Genomic DNA, 10,325 nt, shown 5'->3' with positions numbered 1-10,325 from the left:
CCTATGAAGGTGTCAGGCAGAGAAGTGGAGGGGTGGGGGATGATAGAGTACAGGGACAAAGGTGAAGGAAGTTGATGCTGATAGTGGGATTGGTACTGAAATATGATATGCTAAAAATTGAACTCTCAATTACTTAGTAAATTACAGTTCTATAATTAATTTTTAAATCTTTTCATAAAGAAAGAAAATGGTCATTCTTTAACAAAAATAAAAAATAAAGCAAACAACTAAATGTCAAGAATGTTTGCAGTGAGACTGAATATTAAGAGTATGTATCATGGGCCGAAGAGATAGCATGGAGGTAAAGTGTTTGCCTTGCATGCAGAAGGACAGTGGTTCGAATTCCGGCATCCCATATGGTCCCCCAAGCCTTCCAGGAGTGATTTCTGAGTGTAGAGCCAGGAGTAACCCCTGAGTGTTGCCAGGTGTGACCCAAAAATAAAAAAATAAAGTATGTATCACATAGTTGACATAGTTGATCATAATACATTTGTTAATACAAATAAATGAGAGCAATATTACTTTAAAAGGAAAAAGGAGAAAGAAAAGAAGTACAGCAACAAGCAAATTTCTGAAAATTATTTTATCTCCAATCTGATCACTAAGTCATTATTATAAGGTTTAGTAAACTCATGTTGCTAGCTAACCATTGTTACTTCATTTGTTTCTGAACATTAGATGACTTCAGCTACACATTGGCATCTAAATTGGTATGTTCCAATGGGGATGATAGTATTAAACAAAAATGGAATTGTCCCACAGCTGCACATCCATCCTTCCAGTCCAGAATTCCAAGCACTATTGCTGATACTGCCCCCTTTTTTGGGGTGTGTTTTGGGCTGCCAGTTCTTCTGGAAGTATGAGAAGGCAGGAGGAGGGGCTGGTCATTCCATAAAAGTCCTAATGATATCAAATACTAGCATACCTGGAGTTTTTGGTCAGCTTGGTGTTTCTGTAGAGAATTGCAGAGGAGTGGTAAAGCAAGGCCATAGGGGAAGCAGTGATTGTGGATGATAGATGCAGCGGGCATGACTTTGGCAGAGCTGGGATTTGGTCAGTTCTACCCTCCCAAGAGTGCCAGCTTTCAGCTTTATGACTGGTGTACACATGATTTTTCACAGCTTGATTTACATTTCTCTCAAGATGAAAGTCTATGAAGCTGGCCAGGTGAAGACATGTCAACTTGAGACTAAATATTCTTTTTTGTTTGTTTACTTTGTTTTGGGGCCACACCCAGTGATGCTCAGGGGTTATTCCTGACTCTGAGCTCAGAAATTGCTCCTGGCAGGCTCAGGAGACCATATAGGATTCAGGGGATCAAACCCAGGTTCATTCTGTGTCGGCTCATATAAGGCAAGCCCTACCACTATGTTATCACTCTGGCCCCAAATAATCTTAATACCATTGTAATTGGTAAAATTCTTTTGAAAAGAAGTAAACAATGTTTGCCAGAACCCTAATATATTTCATAGTGTTTGAGCCTACCCTTGAGAACTTGTCTTTCAATAAAGGCCATTTTATTTAAGAAGTTGCCTATGGCCACATTATCAATAAGAGCAAAAGAAAGATCTAAAAAAACAAACCTAAATCCTAACCATGGAGGTCATGACTAATTAAGGTATGGAATATTTGTTATCAATATTATGAACATGAAGCTTTGAAGATGTGGAGAAATATTTGGTATAATGTTAATTGGTAGGGGGAATTAAAGTCAGAATACCAAATATTCTATACTCTACAATTATAGTCGTCGTCTTCTTCTTCTTCTTCTTCTTCTTCTTCTTCTTCTTCTTCTTCTTCTTCTTCTTCTTCTTCTTCTTCTTCTTCTTTGGTTTTTGGGTCACACCCGGTGGCCCTCAGGGTTTACTCCTGGCTATCTGCTCAGAAACAGCTCCTGGCAGGCACGGGGGACCATGTGGGACACCGGGATTCGAACCAACCACCTTAGGTCCTGGATCTTCTGCTTGCAAGGCGAACACCACTGTGCTCTCTCCCTGGCCCCAATTATAGTCTTCTTAAGCTACTTCTGCTAATAGATGACAGCTAAGCTGTGAAAACAAACAAATAGTTATATTTGGGTATTATTGCTTTATTTCCTAATTGAGTTATTTTGGTTTTTGGACCATACATGGCAGTACTCAAGGATTATTCCTGGTTCTTAACTCCTGGCAGGGTTTGGGGACTGTATAGGGTTCTGGGAGTCAAACTTGGGTCAGCCATGAGCAAAGCAAGTGGCTTAACTATTATACCCTTCATCCTACTCAGTGCTGTATAGCAGTGAGGTATCTGAGTAAAAGCAGTCTCTGTTCCAGAAAATTTCTGTGACTGCCAACCTTTGAGGTCCTTGTCATACTGGAACATTCCAATTTTTCTTTTATTTTTCTTTCACAAGTTCATTAGACCTGTACTTGAAGTTTCTTGAAAATTCTATAGTAGGGCCTTTTAAGATTTTCATTTAAAAAAAGTTCTTGGGGGCTGGAGAGATAGCATGGAGGTACGGCATATGTCTTGTATGCAGGATGTTGGTTTGAATTCCAGCATCCCATATGGTCCCTGAGCCTGCCAGGAGCGATTTCTGAGCATAGAGCCAGGAGTAGCCCCTGAGCGCTGCCAGGTGTGACCCAAAAACCAAAAATAAGATAAAAAATATTAAAAAGAGTTATTTTGGGCCCGGAGAGATAGCACAGCGGCGTTTGCCTTGCAAGCAGCCGATCCAGCACCAAAGGTGGTTGGTTCGAATCCCGGTGTCCCATATGGTCCCCCGTGCCTGCCAGGAGCTATTTCTGAGCAGACAGCCAGGAGTAACCCCTGAGCATCGCTGGGTGTGGCCCAAAAACCAAAAAAAAAAAAAAGAGTTATTTTAGTGAGCTTAGTTTAACAACTTAATAAGAAAAGTCCTCTAAGGACAAAACAATTTTATGCTCTCAGAGAGAAGCTGAACCCTTGACCTTTCTCTGTGGAGGATGCTTTTGGAGAGCAGGAGACCACTGGCATTTAGGCCTATACTTTTGATTGTTGGTCTTCTATCATTTTTACTAAACTGTAAAATAGCTCTGGGAATAAGACAAGCTACCCTGTAATTTCATTTCTCTCTCTCAGTAGGATGGAGAGATTGGCTGGGTGGACTATAATAACCAAGCCAAGGGTAGGAAAACAAAAATAATAATGATAAATTAATTTTTCCTTTAAACGTATTAGTAAAAATATGGCTATATTACCTTCTCAGGGGCTAAAGGATAGATCCAGGCCAAAAGATGCCCTTTCTCAGAAACAGAGGCTGAGCAGAAAGAGAATTTCTTGGAAAAACTGTGCAGGTCAGAAAATGATGTCTATATTCTTCTTAGGACTGGTCATTATCTAGAAATATGTTAGAATGTGTCCCCCTCGTATTCCTCTGTTAAAGTTCTGTTTGAATGCCAGCATTACTCTGAAAATGGAGCCTAAACACAGTGACTCTCTTTTAAGGACCCCCCCCCTTCCAAAGTCTAGAAAATGTGTGAATGTTACTATGTACTATGGCTATCCACAGAAAAGAAGAGAGAAGCACTGAAGTTAGGGTAAAGAAGACAATGGCAATGATAGTTGAAACTTATCACTTTGGACAAGGACTGGGTGCTAAAAGGAGATAAAGAGATATGCATGGTGCCCCTTCATTAATAGTAGTGCAAACCACAGTGTCTGAAAATGAAAAAAGGAAGAGAGAAGTAAAATGTCTGCCTCAGAGGCAGGCAGCAGGGAGTTTGGGAGGGAAACTGGGGACATCAGTGGTGAGAAATGGGCACTGGTGAAAGGGGTGTATATTGTGTGATGGACATCCAATCATGACCAACTTTGTAACCATGTGTTTAAATAAAGTATTTTTAAAAAAGAAGAGAGATAAAATTATAACTTTCTTTAATGAATGTGACATTCCTCTTTCTGTTTAGTTAAAGTCAAAGTCATTAGCTTTCCACTTGACATTCTCTTCATTTTGGGTAGGAGTTGTGTCTGGGGTTTGTAAATAATTATAAAACTGAGATTTTGATTGCATTTTACATTGGTCATAATGATTGACCTTGTCCCCCCCCAAGAAAATAATAAAATGGGGCATATAAAGAGACAATTAAGATGAATCAAAATCAAAAAGGTACCATGGAATTGGAGTTAGTGTTCTTTTAGAGAGTCATCAGCAGATGGGTAGAGACACTGAGACAATGATGTTAGATTTGGTGCTGGAATAGTTCATGGTAGAAACCCTACTTATAACTAATTCTTTGTAAACAATGATGCCTAAAATAAAATACTTTTGTTGTTGTTGATTTGGGGCCACACTCAGCAGTGCTCAGATTTATTCCTGGCTTTGCACTTAGAAATTATTCCTGGCAGGTTCAAGGGACCATATGAAATGCCAGGGGTTGAACCTAGGTTAGCCGGATGCAAGGCAAACACCCTACCTGCTGTGCTATCACTTTGATCCCTAAAATCAAAAAAATTTAATAGAGAAAATTAGTCACCAGAGAAGTAAAACAGATCATCCAGCCAAGAAGGGGCAGTGCAGAAGAACCTCACCTCACTGGTTCCAAATTCCATAACTGAAAGAATTTGTTTTAGGGGGCCAGAGAAATAGCATGGAGGTAAAGGCGTTTGCCTTGCATACAGAAAGATGGTGGTTCAAATCCTGGCATCCCATATGGTCCCCCGAGCCTGCAGGGGGCAATTTCTGAGCATAAAGCCAGGAGTAGCCCCTGAGCGCTGCCGGGTGTGACCCAAAAAACAAAAACAAAACAAAAAAAGAATTTGTTTTAGTGTACCTGATCTGAAGCATTTTATTAGGTCGGCTAATGTAAAATATTTAGGTAATATTTAATACAGATAACATATTCAGTATCTTCAAAACCCGCCATCAACTAAGTGAATAATAAATTTGCTGCTATACAGCTAAAATGGGAATAATGGATTCTTTGTATCCCAGAATCAAAAGAAGAAAATATTTGGATAATATTGAATACAAACAACATATTCAGTGTCTTCAAGACTCACAACTAAAATAAGTGGGTAATAAGCTTGCTGCAGTACAGTTAACATGAAAATAATAGATTCTTTGGATCTCAGAATCAAAAGCAGAAAAGTTCAGAGTGGGTGGTTTCATAGGAATCACTTAACCTCTTTAGGCATGACTTTCCCAACTGGCAAATGCAGATCATAGTAATTCCTATTCACAGATTGCTTATAAGGGTTACATTTATCCCCACCACCCACCCTAAGAAGTACCAATCGGAGCCAGCATGTAGTTCCTGGAAGCTGGATTTAGGGGAGACCAGAGTAGCAAGATAGAGGAGTGATAAATACAAGGTTCCAGAGCTCCAATAGGACCAGAGGCTAGATAGAACAGGTAAACCAGGTGAGTACCTTCTTGGAGGGGATGGGATACTAAACAGGTCAAACTGATGACAGAACAGAAGTGGCCATAGATACTCATGTAGCCTGTCAGTTAAGATACAAATAAGGTGAGATGGGATGACTCACAGAATATGGTAATACACAAAATTCTTTGCACAGACTTGAATTGCTGCTCTTTAATACCCCATCTCTTCTCATCCCCACCTCAGTCCCCTGATTCAAAGAAAAATTTAGAACTATAAACGAGGATGATGAAGTATGAGATTTCAGTGGAGCCAAGCCAAGATCTCAACAAAAAAATGGAGCATTGGCTTAGATGTGCATTGGCTTCAACAGTTAACAGTTATTGCTTTCCTTAGGACTTTCCTTTCACAGTTGAACCAAAGGATAGTCAGCTTGGAGGTTACTGAGCATGCTTTTTATTTGAGACCCTTCAGCTTATATCCAAAGAGGCCAGCCAGATCACTACCCTTGTGTAGCAGAATCAGATAGAATATGCCAAGAATGATCATTCACTTTCACAAGTGCCTTGATTAGGACAACCAAAAATTCCACAAGAGTACTTTGATATTCCCCTGAGCACAGTCAAGAGAGATTCCTGAGCACAAAGCCAGGAGTAAGCCTTGAGCACCACAGGTATGGCCCCCAACCAAAAGGAAAAGAAATTTTGGGGTCATAATGAAAGCACAGTGGTAGGGCATTTGCCTTGCACACAGCAGACCCAGGACAGACCCAGGTTCAATCCCCAGCATCCTATATAGTCCCCTGAGCCTACCAGAATTGATTTCTGAGCACAGAGCCAGGAGTAACCCTTGAATGCCACCAGGTGTGGCCCCCCCAAAAAAAAGAATGAAAGAAGAAAGGAAGGAAGGAGAGAAAGAAAGAAAAAAAGGAAGAAAAGATGGAAGGAAGGAAAGATGGAAGGAAGGAAGGAAGGAAGGAAGGAAGGAAGGAAGGAAGGAAGGAAGGAAGGAAGGAAGGAAGGAAGGAAGGAAGGAAGGAAGGAAGGAAGGAGAGAGAAAGAGGCCAGAGAGATAGCATGGAGGTAAGGCGTTTGCCCTTCATGCAGAAGGACGGTGGTTCAAATCCTGGCATCCCATATGGTCCCCCGAACCTGCCAGGGATGATTTCTGAGCAAGGAGCCAGGAGTAACCCTTGAGCACTGCTGGGTGTGACCCAAAAACCAAAAAAAAAGAAAAGAAAAGGAAGGAAGGAAGGAAGGAAGGAAGGAAGGAAGGAAGGAAGGAAGGAGAAGGAAAGGAAGGAAGGAAGGAAGGAGGAAGGAAGGAAGGAAGGAAGGAAGGAAGGAGGAAGGAAGGAAGGAAGGAAAGAAGGAAGAAAGAAAGAATGGAGAAAGAAAAAGAAAGAAAGAAGAGAAAGAAAGAAAGAAAGAAAGAAAGAAAAGAAAGAAAGAAAGAAAGAAAGAAAAGAAAGAAAGAAAGAAAGAAAGAAAGAAAGAAGAAAGAAGAAAGAAGAAAAAGAAGAAAAGAAAGAAAGAAAGAAAGAAAGAAAGAAAGAAAGAAAGGAAGGAAGGAAGGAAGGAAGGAAGGAAGGAAGGAAGGAAGGAAGGAAGGAAGGAAGGAAGGAAGGAAGGAAGGAAGGAAGGAAGAAGGGAAAGAAACTTTAAAATCAGGCTCAAGTCTAAAATCCCAAAGTCCTCTTTCAAAGAACCAACTAAATACCTGTTTGTTTTTGTTGTTGTTGTTGTTGTTGTTGTTGTTGTTGTTGTTTTTAAAGAAAGCTGAGAACTTCTAAGTACAGAAGGAAATGAGAAGAGATTTTGAGGCATGCCACTGGAAACACCTCATCTGAAACAATGAAATAGAAATTGTTTTTGACTCCATTGGCTTTTCACCCCAGAGTTATTTGGTTTGAATGGCTGCCAATTCCTAAAGTTCAAAAGACAGTCACAAGGGGGTAAGAGGCATTCTTGGGACCAGATTCTCAGAATTCTCCAGTTTATTGTAAGCTATCACTTGAAGGTCAACCCACTCTGGCTGGGGCTGATTTTAGAAAGAGTCTCTCTCCCTTCTACACAGAATGTTTGGTGCCAACAGCAAAAGCATTAACCATTTTGGTCAGCCCAGGGTTTGAAGTTGGAGATGTAAACTTCTTCCAGAAGTACTGTCAATGCCAGGTCTGAGGTCCCTGAAAAGGCACAAGCTGAGGGCAGCTGTTCTCATTAGCTCTGTCTTAAGATATACACAGAAGAGCATTTTCTTTTTTTAAAAAAAAAAATACTCTATTAGGGCTGGAGCAGTGGCGCAAACAGTAGGACATTTGCCTTGACAGGCTGACTGACCTAGGACGGACTGCAGTTCGATCACCCAGCGTCCCATATGGTACCCCAAGCCAGGAGCGATATCTGAGCATATATAGCCAGGAGTAACCCCTGAGTGTCATCAGGTATGACCCAAAAACCAAAAACCAAAAAAAAAAAAAAAAAGTACGCTATAAAATTGAATGACAATGTTAGTTCAGTTAAGAGGAACTTCTCTCTCAAAATTTTACATTTGTTTTGTTTCTGTGCCACATCAGACAGTGTTCAGATATTACTCCTAGTGGGACTCTGAAATGACCATATGGAGTGTCAGGAATTTAACTCGGGTCAGGCATGTGCCTCATGCAAGGTAAGTACTTAATCAAAGACAAACCATACATCACTTTGGTCCAGTTAACAGAAAAAGTTTACTTTCCTCCTTGAAACCCTCCAGTGACAGTCTTACTTTCACTAAGCCCCGGTAGTGTTTTCCTCTAAATTACCACAGAAAACACCTACCAGAGAGAAACACCTCGTCTCTTCTGTAGGTTCACATCATTTCCCGTCATATTTCTGTGAGCATGAAAACCTCTTGACTTTCTCCAAGCCTCATGTGGATATACCCTACCCCAACTTATTTATCCCACCTGAATGATCAGAACTGCCCATACCTGGAATGGGCAGGTAGAGAAGTCTGCATGGGGGAAAGAGGGGATAAGGAGAGTTAGAGAAGTGTATGAGAGACATCATCATCAGAGATTCAACATCAGATTCAGCATTAGCAATTGAGCATCATCGAAGAATCAGCAGCAGTAGCATCACCAAAGGGAGCTAGTCAGCTTAGAAGCCAGTTAGGAAGCCTGGAAAAAGCAGCTGAAAGGGAGACAGAGGTCGAGAGAGCCAGGAGTAGAGAAGTAGCTGCTAGGATAAGGCTTTGCATAAGAGGCCATGTGAGGAGATGTGCATGACGGCAGGGACTGTGAAATAAAGCTGGCTGACTCCTGGAACTTCATCTGACTGCTTTGTGAATCTCTCCGCCCTCACACTGCAACCTTCAGACTCCCAGACTATAGGGGCTGCAGGAGCCGGGTCGAACCCAGAAAAGCCTCACCATCCCCTACCAACTCTAGGACTCATTAATTAATTTATTTAAGACAACACCCTCTGCTGTTCATGTTTTCACTTTAAAAAAAGAAAGTTTCCACATACAAATCTTGGACTGCCATTCAGACATTCCTTGCAAGGTTTTGCTTTGCTTTGTTTTGTGGTCACACCATGGGTGCTCAGGGCTTACTCCAGGCTCTAGCTCAGGGATCACTAATAGTAGGCTCAGGGAACCACATAAGTGGGGGTTGAACTCAGGTTAGCATGGTACAAAGCAAGCAATCTACTAGCTCTGGTCCATGATTCTGAAACTTAAACTCAAGCCCTTCGTGGGGTCCTCTGTGTCTCTACAGTCACACCTTCACCTTTCCTCCCTATCTAGCCCTCTCTGCCTGCTTCTATATCAACCTACCCCCCACTCCCTAGTCTCCCAGCACTGTCCTACAACCACAATTGAAATGGCCCTTCCCAGGAGGTTTCCCTAGAGACCCCTCAATCTAAGGCAGGTTTGTTTTATACTTGTAAATGATCGTTTAACATTTTACTCTATGCTTTACATTTTCATTAGCAATGTTCTTTCCTTACAGGCAACTAATCCTCACTGCTGATAATTACACTCTACAAGTGTGATTAGTTGACACTAGTTCCCTTCCCTACTAATCTTCAGGCTCCTGGGCCTTACTCAGCTCTGATGCAATAACATGGACTCACAGAATATTTGCTGAATAAATTTCAGAGAATGAAATGCAGAGTGAGGAATAAAGACAAGCCACAAATCAGGGGATTTTTTTGCTTTTGTTTCTGTAAAACCAAACATCTATGAGCCTAAGGCAAGGCAAGAGTGAATCTCAGAATCCAGAGCTCGTGGTCACTTGCCTAGGTAAAAATCTGTCTCTATGGATGGACTTGTCAGACCTGGTTTCTGGGAACAATTGAGGTTACTCACAAGATAGTTGCTAATGTTAAACACAAGGAAAGTTCCAGATGAGCAATAAGTACCTTATATCTATGCCTCCCATGATATTTTAAGAGTTCAAGAGTCCTCAGTGCACTAATGGAAATGTTGGGGAGAAACTGAAGCACAAGGCACTGATCCCCTCTACACATCTTTACAGGACAGCATCCTTGACCCTTCTGCTCTTTCTCTAAGATATGTTGCACATAGCTTCTGTTATTTTTCTTCTGGTCTCTAGAGCAAACAGGAAAATAAACTTTTTCAGGATGAGGTGGTATCTTTTTATCACAGTACAAATACAGATGTCAGGACAAGCGCTCACAAAGATCTTCAAATTCTCTTTCCCTCACCCTAGGTTAAACCATCCTGTAGTGCTCAGGTTCAAAGACGGACTTTTTAATAACAATGCTGGGGGACCAGAGAGATAGCACAGCAGTAGAGCATTTGCCTTGCATGCAGACTGACCGTGGTTCGAATTCTGACATCCCATATGGTTCCCGAGTCTGCCGGGGCGATTTCTGAGCACAGAGTCAGGAGTAACCCCTGAGAGCTGCCAGGTGTGACCAAAAAACAAAAAGAACAATGTTGGACGGGAGAGATAGCACAGCAGTAGGGCATTTGCCTTTG

Source organism: Suncus etruscus, chromosome 5 (genome assembly GCF_024139225.1).
Source record: "Suncus etruscus isolate mSunEtr1 chromosome 5, mSunEtr1.pri.cur, whole genome shotgun sequence".
In the NCBI taxonomy this organism is placed as follows: Eukaryota; Metazoa; Chordata; class Mammalia; order Eulipotyphla; family Soricidae; genus Suncus; species Suncus etruscus.
This window is presented reverse-complemented; position numbering follows the sequence as displayed.